This window comes from Oryx dammah, unplaced genomic scaffold (genome assembly GCF_014754425.2).
Source record: "Oryx dammah isolate SB20612 unplaced genomic scaffold, SCBI_Odam_1.1 HiC_scaffold_5, whole genome shotgun sequence".
In the NCBI taxonomy this organism is placed as follows: Eukaryota; Metazoa; Chordata; class Mammalia; order Artiodactyla; family Bovidae; genus Oryx; species Oryx dammah.
Genome location: NW_024070189.1, coordinates 60,004,500 through 60,024,044, shown reverse-complemented (window position 1 = coordinate 60,024,044; position 19,545 = coordinate 60,004,500). Strand labels below are relative to the sequence as shown.

The window sequence follows — 19,545 nt, the reverse complement described above, 5'->3', positions numbered from 1 at the left end:
GATATTTCTCCCAGCAATCTTGATTCCAGTTTGTGCTTCTTCCAGCCCAGCATTTCTCATGATGTACTCTGCATATAAGTTAAATAAGCAGAGTGACAATATACAGCCTTGACGTACTCCATTTCCTATTTGGAACCAGTCTGTTGTTCCATGTCCAGTTCTAACTATTGCTTCCTGACCTGCATACAGATTTCTCAAGAGGCAGGTCAGGTGGTCTGGTATTCCCATCTCTTTCAGAATTTTCCAGTTTATTGTGATCCACACAGTCAAAGGCTTTGGCATAGTCAGAAAAGCAGAAATAGATATTTTTCTGGAACTCTCTTGCTTTTTCGAAGATCCAGCCTCAACCTAGAGTAAAGAGTTTTCAGCAGCAATCAGAGCCTACAAGAGAAGCATATTTGCCCAGTGGAGCTGAATCACATCAGGGGCCAATGGAGCCTGACACGACAGAGCCATGACTTCCAGTTGCTGAGGAGCCTTAGATTTAAATTCCTTCCCAGCTCCAGTGACTGCCCCTGGAGGTCCTGAGAGGCCCAAACTTCTATGCTTGAGTTGAGTTAAGGGGATCTCTTTTCCCGTGAGTTGGACTCACAGGGTTACAGAGTAGCAGAGTCAGAATCTGAACCCAAGTTCATCTGACTGCACACCTTGACTCCTTTCATTTTTCCACACTGCAAAGGGGGAGTCCCTGAGCAGTGTCAAGGCCCAGCAACCTGGAAGTGAACACAGTCAAGTTTGGAAAGTGGTACCAAGTTAAATTAAGATCATGGCATCTGGTCTCATCACTTCATGGGAAATAGATGGAGAAACAGTCGAAACAGTGTCAGACTTTTTTTGGGGGGGGGGCTCCAAAATCACTGCAGATGGTGATTGCAGCCATGAAATTAAAAGACGGTTACTCCTTGGAAGAAAAGTTATGACCAACCTAGATAGCATATTCAAAAGCAGAGACATTACTTTGCCAACAAAGTTCCGTCTAGTCAAGGCTATGGTTTTTCCTGTGGTCATGTATGGATGTGAGAGTTGGACTGTGAAGAAAGCTGAGCTTGAAGAATTGATGCTTTTGAACTGTGGTGTTGGAGAAGACTCTTGAGAGTCCCTTGGACTGCAAGGAGATCCAACCAGTCCATTCTAAAGGAGAGTAGTCCTGGGTTTTCATTGGAAGGAATGATGCTAAAGCTGAAACTCCAATACTCTGGTCACCTGATGTGAAGAGCTGACTCATTGGAAAAGACCTTGGTGCTGGGAGGGATTAGGGGCAGGAGGAGAAGGGGACGAAATACGATGAGATGGCTGGATGACATCACCGACTCAATAGACATGAATTTGAGTGAACTCCGGGACTTGGTGATGGACAGGGAGGCTTTGCGTGCTGCGATTCATGGGGTTGCAAAGAGTCGGACACAACTGACCGGCTGAACTGAACTGAACCAAGTTAAAGAAGGATGTCTGAGGAACCCTTTCCTGTTGAGTCCTGTTAGGTGGTCAGAAGACATTTGACCTTATAATGGCTGACCTTGCTTTGGGAAATACAAACCATACTGGCTAGAAGCCCTTCCATTGCATTATAGTTGCGTGTACATCATGTGTGAAGTGACTAGTCATCAGTGATGTCTGTTAGTGATACCCTTCCCATAAAGGCCCTAGACCCTAGACTGGTCAGAGGGAGGAACTACAAAGCACCAGCGCTCAGTTGCTCACATGTGTCTGACTCTCTGTGACCCCACAGACTGTGACCCGCCAGGCTCCTCTGTCTATGGGATTTCCCAGGCAAGAATACTAGAGTGGGTTGCCATTTCCTTCTCCAGGGGACCTTACTGACTCAGGGATCCAACCCCCCTCTCTAGAATTGGCCGGCAGATCCTTTCCCACTAAGTCACTGGTGAGCCCTGAAACTGGGCACATGGGGATTTGAACCCTCTCCCTGCCTGTCTGCCCCTGAGCAGGGCAACACTGTCTTCTCACTGTTTCCTATTACTGTATCCTTATTGGTAAAAAGTGGAGAGAATTCCTACCTCACTGTAAGGATTATAGGAGATAAATATGCAACACCCTACACTGAGGGAGTTAGTGTTTGATGGATACAGAGTCTGAGTTGGGTAAGATGAAACTGCTCTGGTGAGTCATGGTAGTGATGGTTGCACAACAGTGTGAATGTACTTAATGCCACAGAACTGTACATTTAAAAATGGTTTAAATGGTAACATTTTATGTTATGTATATTTTACATTAAAAAAAAAGGGGGTTTTAAATTGTCTCCCATTTGCAAGTGCTTTGTAGGTGCTGGTTTCTGTTTTTATCCCCTGTGGCAGAAGCCAAGGTCCAGTCAGTCCCAATGTTCTTAACCCAAGGCAACCCTCTGACCTCTCCTCCAAGACCCTGAGGCACAGGGCCCAGCCTAGCCCCCGCCCTAGAGAGCTGGAGGCCCATTAGGGCAATGAAGTAAAGTCCTCAGACCTGGGAGGTCAGGGCAGTACTCTGAACTGAGCACTTTCCAGGTCAAGAGGGCAACGCTTGAAGCTGCGGGGGCAGAGAAGAGCTGGGTTTGAATTTTGACCAGGCCTAGCCTCAAGATGCCACGGGACAGTGTGCAAGGCTCTGACTGCCGAGACAGGAGCCCTAGAGAGAATCCTCAGCGGGGAAGAGTGGGTGGATGAGCTGCACCTCTGCTGGAAATTCAGAGCTCTTCTGGGTGGGCGCTTTTCTCTCTGGTTGTCAGTGTTCTCATCACACCACTAGCGGTGCTCCTTATGGACCGTGTGAAAGGGCCTGGTGCCCTCACCCTTTCCTCACAGGAACCTCTCTGCCTCCCCCGAAGGTGTGCCTGTGTTAATATGATAATGCTGTGACAATGGCCAGGAAATGACCTCAGCTAACTGATTAGGCCCTCTGGAATGGCATCTGAGACACTGCTTTCATTTTCCCTGGTGAGGAGGCAGCCAGGGCCCAGGGCTGGAGCACAGACACTGGCCGGGAAATTGCATCCGGGAAAGCACTGAGGGGGAAAATTGGAAGTATCAGAATTTCCCAGGTTGCTGTTCCATAGGGGCCAAACATCGTTAGCGGCAGCACTAATTATGGTCCAGGAGTGTCAGGCCTGGCTGCCGAGCCTGCCCAGGTAGTCCTTGAGAGCCGCCTTGGGAGCCAGCAGGGCAGAGGAGCTGCAGGGATGCCTGGGAAGAGAGAAGCTGGGAGAGGAGAGAGAGCAGGGTCATTCAGACACGTGGTAAGGGGAGCTGGATAAGATTCAGTTGCTGAGTGCCCTCCTGTCCTTCAGAATGCTTGGGACTGTGATGGGAAGGGTGGAATTTAGGCTGCTAGAATGATTTCTACCGGCTGGGAATTCGGAATTGTCTCCACTTCCTCTCTCCTCATTCTCTCGTGTCGTCAGTGCCCCACTGAAAATTCTCTTCTTGTCAATGTCACTGGTGGCTTCTCATTTCAGCGGGATCCCTTAGTCCTCCTCTTACTCATCCTAGCAGCAGCATTTGACACGTATGTTCACTCTTTTCTTTTTAAGACACCCTCTTCATTTGGCTTCCCAGACGCTCCTCTCTCAGTTCCCCTCCTACCTCCTCAGTGTCCGCTGCTGTCTCCTCATTTCCCCTACCTCTGATGCCCTAGGACTGTCATCATAGCTTTGTTCTCCTTTCTCCACCCTCCCTAGATAATCCCATCTATATCAGGATGTTAAAATCACCTATATGTTAATAAGTCCCAAATGGCTATCTTCAGGCCCTGCATCTCCCCCTTGAATATTATACTCATATCCAGCTGCTACTTGACATCTCCATGTGAATGTCAATGATAGTCCACTCAGACTCACTGGTACCCTAGTCTTCTCCATGGCAATAAATGCAACTCGGGTTCTATCAGTTTCCAAACTTTGGAGTCATTCGTGGATTTTCTCTTTCTTTCATGTCTCCTTATCTAATTCCTTGAAAAATATTGTCAGTTCTTCAACATATAACTTCCATCCTGTTGCCTAAGATAGATGCTCCAGCTGCCACTGTCATGTTCATGAGATTCCAACTGATGGAAAGGGGAGAAGGAAGTAGATAGCAGACCCCTTCCCATAAGAACATGACCTGAAAGTTGCATATATCCCTCTACTCACATCCCATCAGCCAGCATTTTGTCACAAGGCTACATTTCACTGCAAGGGAGCTTGGGAAATGTAGTTCTTTTTCTGAGTAGCCTGGTGCCTAGCTAAAATGTGACAGGAGAGACTGAATTTGTGGGGGACATGAGTGAGCTCTGTCATAGTTCCTGAGTGGTTTTCTTGCTTCTGCTCTACCTCCTACAGGTTATTCTCAACACAGAAGCTGGAGTAGTCCATTAAAATCAGAACATTTCACTCTGTGCAGAACTTGCTAATCACTTCTCTCTCACTAGGCATGAAATCTACAATCCTTATAATCTACGGGGTCTTATGTAATTTGTGCACCATTCTCTCTCTTGCCTCATCTCCTACCTCTCTCCCATTGTTCATTCCACTCCAGGCTGGGTTCCTTGCAGAATGCCCCCACTGCAGGCCTTTTGCATTGCTCTTCCCTCTGCCTGGAATGCTCTCCCCTCGCATAGCTGCATGTCTAGCTCCTCTTCCTTCAGGTGTTTGCGCAAACGCTAGCTCCTCAGAATGGCTCTTCTTGACCCCTATTCCCACCATCTGTAGCCCTCTTACCTACCTTGTTGTTATTGTTGTTGCTGTTTTCAAGACAGTTAATGCCACCTGAAATGCAGGGTTTTTTTCCCCCACTAGGCCTTAAGATCCAGAGAAGGCAATGGCACCCCACTCCAGTACTCTTGCCTGGAAAATCCCATGGACGGAGGAGCCTGGAAGGCTGCAGTCCATGGGCTCGCTGAGGGCCTGACACGACTGAGCGACTTCACTTTCACTTTTCACTTTCTTGCATTGGAGAAGGAAATGGCAACCCACTCTAGTGTTCTTGCCTGGGGAATCCCAGGGACAGGGAGCCTGGTGAGCTGCTGTCTGTGGGGTCGCACAGAGTTGGACACGACTGAAGTGACTTAGCAGGCCTTAAGATCTACATTCCACATATAGCAGGTGTGCTGTGAACATTATTCTTGTTGAATAAATGAATGAAGATGGCTGTGCCTGGTATCAAAGGTGACAGGATGCTGTTTCTTTCCTAATCCTTTCAGGGGGAACTCATTTCTTGATCACTGTCATAGTTCCAGTTTGGAAACAGACTAGTTAGTTTCTTGTTCCTGAGCACTCTCTTCAGTTCAATTGATCAAACATTCATTAGGCAGCTAGTGTGTTAGGCATTTAGTATGGAGGATATAAAAGAAGAAGAAGCTATAGATCAGTATTGGCCCTCAGGAAATTTACAGGTTGGTTAGGAACTGAGATTTTGTCTTTTTTTTTCTTTGCAAGTGTGGCCATTCAGGTCCAGTATAAAAGGTCAGGAAAAGAGGAAAACCACTCTTTTCTTTTATGGCAGCATTGTGAACTGGTTGTGGCCTGGGCTGTGGGAGAGGGACAGGTATAAAGAAAACCTGCCCCACTATAGATGATAGTTTTAGGTTATGACGGGCTTCACTCTCTTACTCCCTATGGAGTAGGGCCTCACTCACTGGTGGTCTGCTTAAGAAACAGTTTGAATTAGTTCTTGTTCAGTGGATGAAGGGAAATAACATGAGATGCAGCAGGTAGCCAGAGGGCTAGGGAGATGGAGAGGAGGGATGTGAGTCTCAGGGGGGCCCAGGGGAAAGGTTGTTCAGAAAAACTGAGCAGGAGATAAATTACCTGAAAGGGTTGTTCCATTATCCTTTCCTGTTCTGGGCAAAATGCGAAAGGTCAGAGTTGATTATTTTCCCCAGATTCCTCTGTGCAGGGCCACTTAGACACTGCTCTGACATTTGCAGTCCGAGAAGATCAAAGGACTCCTCTGAGGCCTAGCTTTGGAAGTCGACGTTGGGAAAGTTCCTTTTTTTTGCATCCCTCCCTAATTCTCCCTTCTTTTGACATTCCCCTTCAGCCTGAGAGGCAGAGCCAAGAGCAGTGGCTCATGAACTTAAAACAAACATTAGAGCTACCTGGAGGGTTTGTTAAAATAAGATTGCTGTTGTCACACCCAGAATTTGCCAGTTCAGTAGGTCTGGGTTAGGGCCTGAGAATTTTCATTCATAGCAATGTCCAAGCTGCTGCTGGTCCCAATCACAGTGGGAGAACCGCTGGCCTGAAGCAACTAATTTGGGTGTAAAGGTGTCCCATCCATGACCTTCCATTTTAGTCCTTTCCCCCAATTCCCTAGCTACTGGGAAATGGGCCTTGAGTTATCCCAAGATATTAGATGTCAAGGGGGACTGCCCTGGTGGTCCAGTGGCTAAGACTCTGTGTTCCCAATGCAGGGAACAACATTCTATCCTTGATAAGGGAACTAGATCCCACATGGTGCAACAAAGAGTTTGCATCTGCAACTGAAAATGCCACAATGAAGATAAAAGATCCTGCATGCCACAGCTAAGACCCAGTGCAGCCAAATAAATTAAAAATTATTTAAATAAAATAAGTTAGATGTCAAGGATTTCCTGATCATCAGGGTTATTGGCCAAGGCAGCCCCAGGAATCACCCTCCCTGTGAATCTTCAGCAATCTCTTCTACTCTCATTTGTCTGGGTGAGTTCAGATCTATTCCCACCATCCCCCACCCCATTCATGGAGGCGAGGATAAGTAAGCCCTCCTCAGCCAGGGAATCCCTGGATCTGAGAGTTGCAGAAACTGTTGTAGGTAGAAGATGGGAGAACAATAGATGCAGAGTAAGCTGAGAAGGCAATGGCACCCCACTCCAGTGTTCTTGCCTGGAGAATCCCAGGGACAGGGGAGCCTGGTGGGCTGCCGTCTATGAGGTTGCACAGAGTCGGACATGACTGAAGTGACTTAGCAGCAGCAGCAAGCTGAGGAAACCCACCCCTCCTAGATTTCTAGTTCTTTGCGATTAAAATATTTGTTTCTTCCTGGGCTCTGCTCAGCCCAGGACTGGGAAACCATTTATGCTTAATGTCTCCAACCCATTAGCAGCCCAGCATGGGGCTCTGCTAATCAGGCTCCTTAATGGCTGCGCTGTGAAGAGTGAGGTTGTGTCTGCATCAGTTTCCCAGCCTTAGCTAGAGAGCAGCATCTAGACAAAGATCAGGGCCTAGATAGGCTCAGAGGTGTCCTGAGAATGATTCATGTTAGTGTAGGAGGCCCATCTTATTCACGGTAACTTGTCTTCCCACCTCCATTTTACCTCCATTTTAGTAGAGATGCCAGATTAGGCCCCTTGGTCACTTTAGCTGAAATAAGAAGATACCTCCCCCTGCACCACACTCCTACTCCAGCCTTCTCTCCTACATTAGAAGACGATGAGCTTCTTTGGGAACATATTGCTGTATCAATGGCCCTCATGCAACAACTGAGCAATTGGCCATGCACGCACACATTTAAGGGTAATAGATAATATTCTCAGAGAAGAGGTCATGCCTTGAATCCAGTCTCAGAGTTGCAGTATTTGTATCTTGCTCCTCTTAACGTCTCTTGATGCATTTGGTCTCACTAGATAACTCAAATTACTGGCAGTTCCACAAGACCCTGGGAGGGAAAGTTGTTCTCCTCCCCACTACTCCCTTCAATGAGATACTTGAAAGAAGAGTTGAGTTTCTACTATTAAGAGGCATGGAGGGAGCCAACAAGTGCCAGTGACTGGTTCTTACTTGCTCTTCCCTCATTTCTGGGAACTCCAGGGCCTGGGACAGGTTGAGCACCTTTAAGGGGGATCCCAACACTCAGCCTCTGCAGCCAGTCAGGATCACAGGGCTAGATAATGCTGACTTTTCCCAGGCAAGGAAAACCTGTATATTTCAAGCCACCAATAAGCCAGCCCGTTGGCCAAGACTTTGGGGGCCTCCTCTTTCCTGCATTTTCTATCCTGGCCCCTCGGCCTCAGGTCTGAGCCATGGGAAACCCTGTCCAATCTGCTGGAACAGACCATCACAAGCTGCTCTTGTTGTGGTCTGGGCTGCCAGCTCCCCAGCCTGCTGCTGCTGGAAGGAGGCTGCGATGTCAGTAATCAGTCCACAACCTCCCTCCACATGCCAGCCCTTTGTGGGGAGGGGAGCCCATTTGGAAAGAATCACATCTGAAGCAGGCAATTTGGAGGGAGGTTGGGAGAATGGAGGAAGGGAAAACTGCTCAGGTTGCCAATTGGGCACAGCCATATTTTAGCCTGGCCACATTGTGCCCACATTTTTCCTGTAGCCCAGCCTTCCCACGTGGCCCGTTTAGGCCCATCTGCCCACTTCTCATTCTCTCTGCCGCTCCTGGGCCCTGGAGAAATGCCAGCATTTCCCTTCTCTGTCCCTTCTGCCTTCTGGGCCCCACCTGGCCCACCCCCAAGGCGTACAAACATCCAGCTGGAGACTGGCTTAGAGGCAGGCAGTGTAAGCAGGGCAGTGGCTAGAACTGTAGTTTTGAGCTGATGATACCATGTTCCAGAGCCAAGGATAGGTGGACGTACTTAGCAGCTGAAATGTTACCTGTTTCCTGGTCTCCTAAACTACCAGGATGTAATCTCCCTGAAGAGAAGACCAGTGCTGGACTCAGATCTATCCCTTTTCTAGCTGGTAGCTTTGGGCAAGTCAACTCCTCTGTGTCTCCACTTCCTCAACTGTAAAATGACGGGATTAAATAAGGAAATTTGAGAAGAAATGGGTAAACTGGAAACCGCAGTACAGAGCTTATCTGTCTTCTATCTTATCTGTTATCCTTCTTGTGCCCTGCCCTTCTGGGTCCCCCGAATGCTGATCACACAAGGAACGGTGCTCTTTTGCTCTCTTGTCTGCCTAAGGGGTCAGGATGCTCTGAGGAGCACCCCAGCCCTGTCCAGGAACAGCCAGAGCTCTGAAAGCCCCGAGGAAGGGGTGCATAGACCCACGTCTGTGTTGTTTTTCCAAGAATCCAAGGGAGTGGAATGACTTGAAGATAACTGAGGTCACAGGAGGAACTGTGGGATGCCGGTGTGGGGTCTCATTTCCTTGACTTTGCTCCAGAAGTCTCCAGAGTATGGATGTGCTGGGTTTTTCTCCTGCCTGGCCCTGGCCAGGTTTGGAGGAGGACTCCCCACTGAAGATTGGTGTCAGACTTGCCTTCCCCTCCCCCAGCCTCATCTTTGGTGATTTAAAGAAATTATTTGGACGCAGGAGTTAATGGAAGTAGGTTGCTAGTGCGTGGGCGAATTCATCACTGTCTTCCGGCATTCTAAGAGCAGATCTGTCTTTCAGGGTGAGATATCCTAGAGTGACTTTCAAAGGTCTGAGAAATATAGGCTTTCTTGGAAGGGCAGAATTGTGGACAACTTGGGCAGGGATTTCAGGGAGCTGGTGTGACTGCAAAGTGGCTGTAAGGACTGACTGGGAGGGCTTTCCCTTTTGTTTCTTTACTTATGGGAGAAGGGAGGCAGAGGGTATTGGCATTGCTGGGAATGTTGCTGCCCCAGACCTATCCCCTTCCACCCCTGGGAAGTGGGCTGTTCCTTGCAGTCCACTGCTCTGGGTGAGGAGGACTGTTCCTGCAGCTGTCGGTGGCAGTGATGAAACAGGTGGAGGGGAGGGGAGTTAAAAGGAGGGTGTTTGATAGAGGTCCTGCTCTGCAGGGAATGGGATTGCTTTCCTTCCTTGCATCCCCTCATTTGACCAGCTCAGCACTTCCTGGAGGTGGCATTCAGGCAGGGAGCTGTTTTGAAATCACAAAGACCTAGTGCTGGAAGGCTTGGAGGCTGGGAGGCGGGCTGTGAAAGGGAACATAATTATGCAGGTAGGGACAGAACTCTGGCCAGGAAAGAACTGCTTCCCCCTCCAGCCCCACATCCAGCTAGGCCTTTCCCACAGTCTAAGCATCCATGAATCTGCCAGGGAGACCTGGGTTTGATCCCTGGATTGGGTAGATCCCTTGGAAGAGGGCATGGCAACCCACTCCAGTATTCTTGCTTGGAGAATCCCCATGGACAGAGGAGCCTGGCGGGCTACAGTCCATGGGGAAGCAAAGAGTTGGGCACGACTGAGCAGCTAAGCACAGCACAGGATGTACATGTTCATGCATGCTCACACCTACGTTTAGTGAGAGTGCAGAGGTGAACCTGTGAACCATTTAGGGGGAAAATGACTAGAGGCAGTTCTGAGGTTTTTTCTCTACCTCTCCAGCCAGTCAGAAGGTTTCTCTCAGATATTCACTTGGGTCTTAGCTGGTCATCTCTCCACCCCTTATTTTGCTCCTTCTTCTTCTCTGGGTTTCTCTGTGTCCTGTCTCCCCCTACCCACATACACACACCGCCCTCCTCTGGCTTCCGTCTCTGTCTCTGATCTTGAAAACAGGAAGTGTTGGAAGAAGACCCTCCCTCCTAGCTGTCCCTATTTAGCATGCAGCAAGGTAGATTTAAATTAGGTTAAAGAAAGAACTAGGAGTGGGGAGTAGTGGGTGGTCAGGACAAAAGGCAGCCACTAGGGGTGGGGTGGTCTGTGGAATCCTATAGGCTCACAGAATGTTGGAGCTAAAGAGACCTGAAGAATCTTCTAGTTTCTCCTGAGCTTACAGACATGGAGCCGAAGGTCTTTTTGGAAACAGCTATTCTTACCTGTATTGTCAGTGATAAATTTGGTCATATCTCACTGGCATCTGAGGGAGTTTCTGGGGAGAAGCGGGGTCTCTCCTGTGTCTATCTCCTACTGTACTCTCACTGAGGCGATTCACCGAATGTGGCACAGCCTCTCTCTCTGGGGCACAGAGAAGGTGGCTGACTTTGCTACATGGAACCTGACTCCTCTCCTGAAGCCAGGGACCCCTGCAGAGTGGACAGCCCTCCTCTGAGCTCTGGGCATGTGCCGGAGGGCAGGCTGCAGGGCCCCGGTGTGTTGTCCTGCTCCCAGATAGCTCCTCTCTGGCTGTTCCCATCCTCAGTGACTCCTGGGGAGATCCAGCTCTGACTTGGGTGGTGTGTGGAGACAGTAGCATAAAGCGAGGCCCCTTCTGCTGGAGCAACTAGAATGGGCTTTAACACGCCTTCCTTCTTCTACCCCACACTGGCTTCAGACAAGCCTGGCAGCAGGGGGCACTCCTGGGTCATCCCAGGAGAGGATTCTAGGGACCATCTTCAGCCTGGACTCTGAACATAATAGAAATTTTGTGCATCCACCTGTCATTCTGAGGGTGAACAGGGCAAATCCTTTGAGAGTTGGAAGTAGTCTTTTTCTAGCAGGCAGACAGACTTGAGAGAAAAATCACTTTTCTAAATATTCCCTGAGACTCCTTGGGCTGACTTCTGCCTCTGGGAGATTAGTTGGGAGGGCAGGTCTCTATCTGGGAGCTGTGGCCAAGACCAAATGGGTCCCAGTTTGGGGACAGTGTAACTCCTGGCCCCTTGCTAGTCCTTAGCAGCTAATAGTGGTTTAGCTGTCTTTGGGGAGCTATATTTTCTTCAGAATGACTTCCAGATTAATCTGTGTTGCTAATATCCATGCCGTGTCCACTAGATTCTTCATCGTGGTGGTGAAACGGGAGAGACTTTTTCTATTTTTCCCAGACCGAACACAGTCCTCTGTGACTATCTTGGACTTGTTTGGGAGTCTGATGGGGATGGGGTAGGAGATCTACTCAGTAGGAGTGCTGAGAAGATTGGTGGGGTGTGGCTCATTCCTGACCCATAGCTGACCCACTTGAGGCTTTCTGGGCAGCAGATGCCCTGAGGAAAAGCCCCTAAGAAGAGACTTCCCAAGGACCCCTACTCCTACGTTCTTCCACTCATCTCCCTCAGATTTCCTCATCCACCACCCAGTCATCTCAAAGCCAAATTCCTCTTCTCTAGTAACAGGGCCTGTATGAGTATTGACTTAAGGGCACAGGGATGGTAAAATGCCTGTATCAGTAGCTGTCTCTGTTCAAACAATGTGGGGAGGCCAGTATACGGTGGCTGGTGGTATAGGACAGGATCTCAGGTATCACTAGCAGAGCTGAGGTGGTGGTTGTTTAGTCGCTAAGTTCTGTCCGACTCTTTGCAACCCCATGGACTGTAGCCTACCAGGCTCCTCTGTCCATGGGATTTCCCAGTCAAGAATATTGGAGTGGGTTGCCATTTCCTTCTCAAGCACAGGGCCAAACCTGTGAGTTTATTCTGGGGGAGTACAAGTCCAAGTCATCCTCAGAACTGATTTCTGACTTCAGAACCCCAAATCACTACTTTTCTCTACAGTCTGGCTCTGCAGGAATTCCCAGGCCTTCAGGGCCCCGCTTCATCCCACAGGCCTCAGGGTGGCTATAAACATTAAGGCCGCAGTCCTTCAGGCTGTGGAGGAGGGGAGGGTAAGGAGAGTGGGAGGACAAGCCCAATGTAGCAGGCCCTGGCTCCAGTGTCTTGAGGGTCCAGAGAGCTCCAGCCCCACCTACCCCCAACTGAGGGATTAATTCTCAAGCTCTTTAGGGCAGTAGAGATTAGGGACTGGGCCTGCTCCAGATGAAAATCTGCAGAGGTGCAAATTCCATAGCTTACCTGTAGCCTTTTTCTCTGTGTCTCCCAGCTCCTGGAACCAGGACATTTTCCTGAGGTTTCACCTAAGTTCTTCCAGTTGTAGTTTTAGCCCAGGCTTGAAGCTTGCAGCATATACTGGAGACCCTGGGACACCCTCCCATGCAGTTCGTGTGTGACTGAATCATGAGGTACAGATGTGCGGAGTATCTGAGTATGAGGAAGACTGCATTACAGACAGGCCAGTTCATGGGTCTCAAAGTGTGACTGGGCCCTAGAGGAGTGTTGATGTTTCCTGAGAGGAAGATGGCGAGTATTTGGGAGCAGTCTGCAACTGTTTGTCATATCTGAGATCTCCTTATGGAAGTGAGGCCTCAGCTGGACCAGCAAAAGACAGGAACCTTTAAAAGGCATTGTAACTCCACCCATGTGTCTTTCATTTATTCTCTTGTGTCCCCTACCCTAACTTGGTGGCTGACCTTTTTCCCTTCTAAATGACCATAACCCCTTTCCTTCAGGATGCTGATCTAGCTGGACATTAGCCTGCACAGGGAACCTAAGGCTCCTGAGATGGAAATGAGGGAGTGCAGAAGTTAAAGACTTATTCTTGGTCCAGAAGTGAGTTAGAAGTTTAGTACAGTTCCAGAAGCCTCCTTTTCACAGCCAATACTACTTAGGGAGCTAGGAGTTTGGGCCAGCTCAGGGATAACTTCCAGGTACCTAATCTGAAGGCTTGGTGGGGGTGGGGGGGTGAGGGGGGTGGCAAGGGAGTTGTAGAAATCATAATAATTACAGGTTGAATTCATTATGCACTTTCTAAGGGGAAGATACTGTTCTAAGCATTTCACATGCTTTATCTTGTTCAATCTTTGACCCACTGAATCATGACTCCTCTTTTACAGATGAGTAAATGGAAGCACACAATTATAATAAAAATTAAAATGCTACTAATAAGGATAAAATGCTTAGCAGCTAAATTAAAAAAAAAAAAAAAAACTGACCCAGTGGGACTTCCCTGGATGTCCAGTGGTTGGTTGAGACTCTGCTTCCAATGCAGGGAACATGGGTTTGATTCTTATTTGGAGAGCCAGGATCCCACATGCCACAAGGTGTGGCCAAAAATTTAAAAACAAAGCAAAAAGTCACCCTGTACCAGGCCTTGCACGAGCACATTATATGTATGATATTATTGAAAGTGTCAGTTGCTTAGTTGTGTCTAGCTCTTCGTGAGCCAATGGACTGTAGCACGCTAGGCTCCTCTGTCCATAGGATCCTCCAGGCAAGAATACTGGAGTGGATAGCCCTTCTCTTTTCCAGGGTATCTTCCCAACCCAGGGATCGAACCAGAATTAAGTCCTGAGAATTTTTCATACTGTCCCCATTTTCAGCTAAGGGAAACTGAGACTGAGAGAGAATTGACTTGCCCAAGATCACAGAGTCTTAGAAAGTGACCATAGCAAGAACCAAACCCGATTCCAAAACAGCCTGTGCTCATGATCCCTTTGCACCTCTGCCTCCTAAATGGAGAGAGCAGGTGGTTATGAAAATGAGTCCCACTGGATTTTTTTTTTTCTTTTCAAAATCACTATTTAAATATTTGCCATTGAACCACACATAAGAAAATCCTTGCTGCTGCTGCTAAGTTGCTTCAGTCGTGTCCGACTCTGGGCGACCCCATAGACGGCAGCCTCCCAGGCTCCTCTGTCCCTGGGATTCTTCAGGCAAGAACACTGGAGTGGGTTGCCACTTCCTTCTCCAAAGAAAATCCTTACCTGATGTTAACCAGTGGATTTTAAAAGCAGAGGTTGGGGCCAGGAGCGACAACATGTGCCATTTTGGGAAGCTGTGGAGGAGATGCCCACACCCCCCCCCAACAGTGCGGGAAGCTGTGTTCTCACCTGTCTTCTCACCCACCTGGGACTGGGCTGCAGTAAAGCAAGTCCTGGAATAGACTGGACAGGGAGGTAGGGGATGTTTCTCTGGCCTGAAGCCTCTACCTCTTGGCTCACCCTGGAATGTGTGTTCCCGTCTTGACATCCTGTCAGGGGACTGCTGTCAGTCTCTGCTTGCGCTCTCTCTTCATCATCACTGTGCATCTTGCTGGGCTGTGGTTGCCTTGGTAACTTGATGGGAAGCTCTTGAGGTTTTCTGAAACCACAGAGGGCTATGGGAGGGAGGAACCAGTCTCTGCTAGGCTGCCAGTCACAAAAGGGAAGAAACCTCACAGCCCCTGCCAGCCATTCAGCCAGTCTTTCTTTGGGTCTGACCTCAGCCTCTTCTGTTACAGCTGCAGGAGCTTAGCAGCCTTTGGGGCTGGGACTGAGAGGAGGGAGCTGTCACGTACTGCTCTGTCCTTGGAGTTGGCTCACACAGTCACCAGTGCTGCCTGGACTCCAGCTTGCTTCTATGCCCTGGCCCTGAAGTCTTAATTGGTTTTATGAAGTTCAATGCCTATTTTTTATGAGACAGATAATTACGGTGAGAGAAGGTCAGGCCCTTCTCTGCTGGACTTGGCGGGGCCTCTAGAATTGCTGAATCCCCAGTCAGCACGAGGCAGATGAATGGGATCATGGTGGGCAGGAGCAGGCCTGGGGAGGGGAGGATACTCACCACAGGAGGAGGTCCTGAGTCTCCAGGCTGCAGTCCCTGTGAGGGGATCAGGGAGGAGAATGTACACCGCCTGCTTCTTGGAGGAGCCCACACATCTGAGGTGGGCACCTGTGGATTTTGTCCTTCTGGGTGGTTGGTGGGTGGGGTATGTGGCTCTTCTTCCAGGATTCATGGCAGCTCTCTCAGGCCTCCTGGGGGCATTTCTACTTGGGGGTGTTCCTGGCTGTACCAAGAAATCCTCAGTCTCGACACAGTTATTACCTGAGGGGCTGTTTCTTGCTCCCTCTCTCTTCCCAGTCTTCTTTCCTCTCCCACAGTCTCAGTCTGAAACATGGCCTATGTCTTCCTCTGTAACTGGTCTCTGTTTCTTTCTGGTCTTTTCCCTAGTTCTAGTCCATGATAACCTCCCCACCACCATCTCTCCTCCCCAGGTGGGAATTGACTTGCTGCCCATTGGAGTACAGTTCCACACTGTGATTCCCTGCTGACACAGGCAGGGTCTGAGGGTGGTGGGGAGTAGGTGGGGCGCGGTGCAATGAGAAATTCTGCTGATGCTGAGAATGGCTCCCCTCCAGCCCTCATGGCCAGGAAGAGCAGGGTGGGGCAGAGGTTTATGTGCTTCTCTCCAGGCTAGGAACCACTGTCCAGCTTGTGACTCCCAGGTAGGCTGAGAGGTCAACACTGTCCCTAGACCAAGAACAGGACCCCTAGCTCTCTGGGAAGGACCTTTGACAACCTGCTCTGGCTCTAGTTACTGTCTTTCTGTCCTGATATCCTCCTCCAAAGGGCAAGAAGGTGACTGACCCCTTTGTGGAAGACACATAATTACACTTTTAGACCGAGCCAATTGCTGGATATGACTGGATATGTGACAGAATGACATCAGGAAGACTCTTACCTACTCAACATATTATTTTTTTATTATTTTAAAAATATTTATTTTATTTTATTTGCTTGACTGCACCAGGTCTTGGTTGGGGCATGCAAGATCTTTGAGCTTAATTGTGGCATGCGGGATCTTTAGTTTTGGCATGCAGGATCTAGTTCTCTGACCAGGGATAGAACTTGAATCTCCTGCATTGTGGGTGAGGAGTCTGAGCCACTGGATGACCAGGGAAGTCCCTCAACATATTGTTAAACTCCCTCCTCTCAGTTTGCTTTCTGTCTCAGTGGCCAACTCCCCAGAAGTTTCTTCTTCAGGGTGAGTCCAATCTTGCAGAAAAAGAATAGAGGAAAAATAAGGCTGAAGTCACCCAGGTCAGGAGGGCCTGGAATCTTGACTGCAGAGACCGGGTCCTGTTCTGTCTCATCCTCCTCCATTTAATTAGCTAATGTCTGTAAAGGGCTGGGCAGCAGAAAAGCCCTATACAAATGTTGAGCACAATTTTATTTCCAAGACTCGCCAAGAACATATTTGCAGACTTGAGGGAAAGGTCACTGGGACTTCCTGGGACAGAAGGAGGACTCCGTGCAGGGCCCAGAGAGAGAAAGCCAGGACTGAGCAAGGAGAGGCCACAATGGAGGCCAGGGTCCGACTCTCTGTGAACCTATGGACTGTAGCCCACCAGGTTCCTCTGTCCATAGGATTCTCCAGGCAAGGATACTGGGGTTGGTTGTCAAGCTTTCCTCCAGGGGATCTTCCTGACCCAGGGATCGAACCCATGTCTCTTACGTCTCCTGCATTTGCAGGTGGGTGCTTTACCACTAGCACCACTTGGGAAGCCCTAATATTCACAACAACTAGTATTTATTGAACACTTACTGTGTTCCAGGCTTTGCTAAGGGGGCTGGAGCTCTTCAGCTGGGGGAAAAGTGGCTGTCTCTTGGTGCAGTGGAGTAGGGAGCTTTTCAGTGAAGCAAGCCCCTGTGTGCTGTAAGCCAGGTCTGTATGAAGTGTCTCTGAAACCTTTAGGAGAGGAGTGTCACTCATCTTCTCTGACCAGTGAGAGAAGTCTTTGTTCTGTAATCCAGGTCCCTCCCACGTGGATATTCTATAAGCTTCTGCACTCTCCTTTCCTTTCCCCAGTGACAAGTCACCTGGCCCTAAATCCATTAGGAAAGATCGTTGAGGCCGATTAGCCTTGACAGGCTGCATGTTCAAGGGATAACTTTCCAGTTTTTGCCTCAAGGCCTGATTATGTGTCCCTGACCATCTCAGAATTCTTTGTTATCCTATATCTAGAGGCAGTCCCCTCCTCCCATCTCTGGGTAGGACTTGGCTTTGGGTGAGGGCCAGATGGCAGAGACTGGGAGAGTAGAGTAGCCAGCCTTACCCCTCACAGCTCACAACCATGGTCAAGAGAGACAGCAACACAGGGATTGGAGGCTCCTAGAAAAGGCAGGTAGACCAGGCCAGGAATACTGATAACATATTTCCAACATCCTTTGGGTTTCTTTTGGCTTCCTTGGTGGCTCAGATGGTAAAGCGTCTGCCTGCAATGCGGGAGACCCAGGTTCGATCCCTGGGTGGGGAAGATCCCCTGGAGAAGGAAATGGCAACCCACTCCAGTACTCTTGCCTGGAAAAATCCATGGACAGAGGAGCCTTGTAGGCTACAGTCCATGGGGTTGCAAGGAGTTGGACACGACTGAGAGACTTCACTTGGGTTTCTTTTGTACATCCCCTTATCCTCTAAAATCTGAACAGAGCCGGAGTGGACTTCTGAGAGACAAGGTCCTTGGACCCCCAAGTTCCACCAACCTCCATTCTGTTCCCAGTTGTTCTCTGGCTTCTCTCCAGAGCCTGGGAGCTTCCATGTGTCATCAGTTCATTATCATTCTGATAAAGTCATTAGTCCTTGAAAAAACATGATTCTTCAGCTGAGGCCAGGCCCCTATAACCTGAGAAGGAATACAAATGACTGGAGACCTGCGGGGAGGCTGCAGACACACTCACAGCCACATGCGCTTGTTCCCAGGGGTGTGTGTAAATGGACACAAACACAGTGCACGTACCTTTTACACAGGCATGGGCTTATTTCACGTGCCCAGGTGTAGAGCTATACCAGAGAGCCCAGAGCCATATCGCTGGAGCCAGGCTCGGTTGCTTACAGCCCTGAGGTTCACTCAGCGTCTAGATCAGCCATGCAGCATCCAGCAGCCTGAGCCGCCCACTAACCCAGAGGGCAGGCTCCCCAGACTCTGGCAGGGGTGGAGAGTGGAATGTGGAAGCCGAGGTTAGAGATCTGCAAGTTCCATTAGCCACAAGAAGCATGTCTGGAATCTAAAAACGCAGGGACAAGGGCACTGCGGAGCAATTCCTGACAGCGGGTTTATATTTCCCACCCCCTCCCCCACCAGGAAGCTCCTTTTGGTCAATAAAGCCATTTACGGATTAGAGCAGCTCCTCAATAAAAGCTGCTTATTCAAAAGGTGCTTTCAGTTAATTTGCATTTACTGCATGGATGTTAAAATGCGTGGAAGAGCTGCCTCTTCAGCCTCCCTTCCTGTTTCCATTTTGAGTCCCTGGCCCAAACACCCCTCCCTTCCTTCCAGGCTCGTCTCCTCTGTCCTGACCAGTGGGCACAGGTATGGATTTGGAATGGACTGTGATTTGCAGCAACTCAGGGACCTCAGTGGGGAGTGGGAGGTGGTGAACACTGACCACTGACCCATGGTGGAGGGGCAGCTCCAGAGTTTTCCTAAAAGAGAGAAAGGAGGACTGAGGCCCTGGGGGAGCCCCTTCTAGTTACCCCAGGGTGGGTACAAGCCTGATCTCCTACGGAAGGAGGAATCTGTTTGCTCTTTGCAAATGGGGGTGTGATGGGGGTCAGCAGAGTCAGCTTCAACTTCCAGGACTTCTGTTGGCAACCACCTGCCATGCATTCAGTTCATTCGAAGGATATGTAACACCTACTATGTGCCAGGCTTTATGCTAAGCATCTGGAAGGCAGTGGTGAACAACATAGTATCGCCCCTGCCCTTACAGAAATTCTGGTTTAATAGGGAAACCCCACAAAAAACAAAAAGATGAGGAAACCAGCTCAAGATTACAGAATTACAAATTATATATAAACAGCACTATAAAGTGGACAAGTGGGGTGCTGAGATAGGAAGGGGGACCTACTTCAGGTGGAGTCATCAGGGAAGGACGGTGACACAGGAAGAGCCTAGAAGAGGGGGAGCCGGAGGAAGGATATTTCAGGTTTCAGTAGCAGGAGTGTTGGAGAAATGGACAACGGTGCGGCTGGTGTGAGGCAATAGAAGGAGAAGTCCCTGATGAGGTTAGTGTGGTGAAGATGGGCAAGGTCAGGTCTTGTGAACCTTGGGAAGGAATTTGGTGTTATCCTAAGGGAAGAAGGACTCTCACAAAGAGGTTTAATCAGGGAAGCAAGAGGCATGATCTCCCCTCCATTCAGCAGGAGGATGTGTTCGGAGGGAACCAGTGGATGCAGGTGGAGGGGTGAGGAGGCCG

At 49.3% G+C, this 19,545-nt stretch overlaps 1 protein-coding gene and 1 non-coding gene across 2 annotated transcripts in view; both read left to right on the top strand.

Moving 5' to 3' along the window:
- Window positions 1–19,545, top strand: part of CTNNA1 (catenin alpha 1) — a 334,496-nt gene that overhangs the window by 51,226 nt on the left and 263,725 nt on the right. The window lies entirely within an intron of this gene.
- TRNAC-GCA lies at window positions 17,535–17,606 on the top strand. Its single transcript has one exon. It is a non-coding gene; the product is annotated as a tRNA-Cys (tRNA).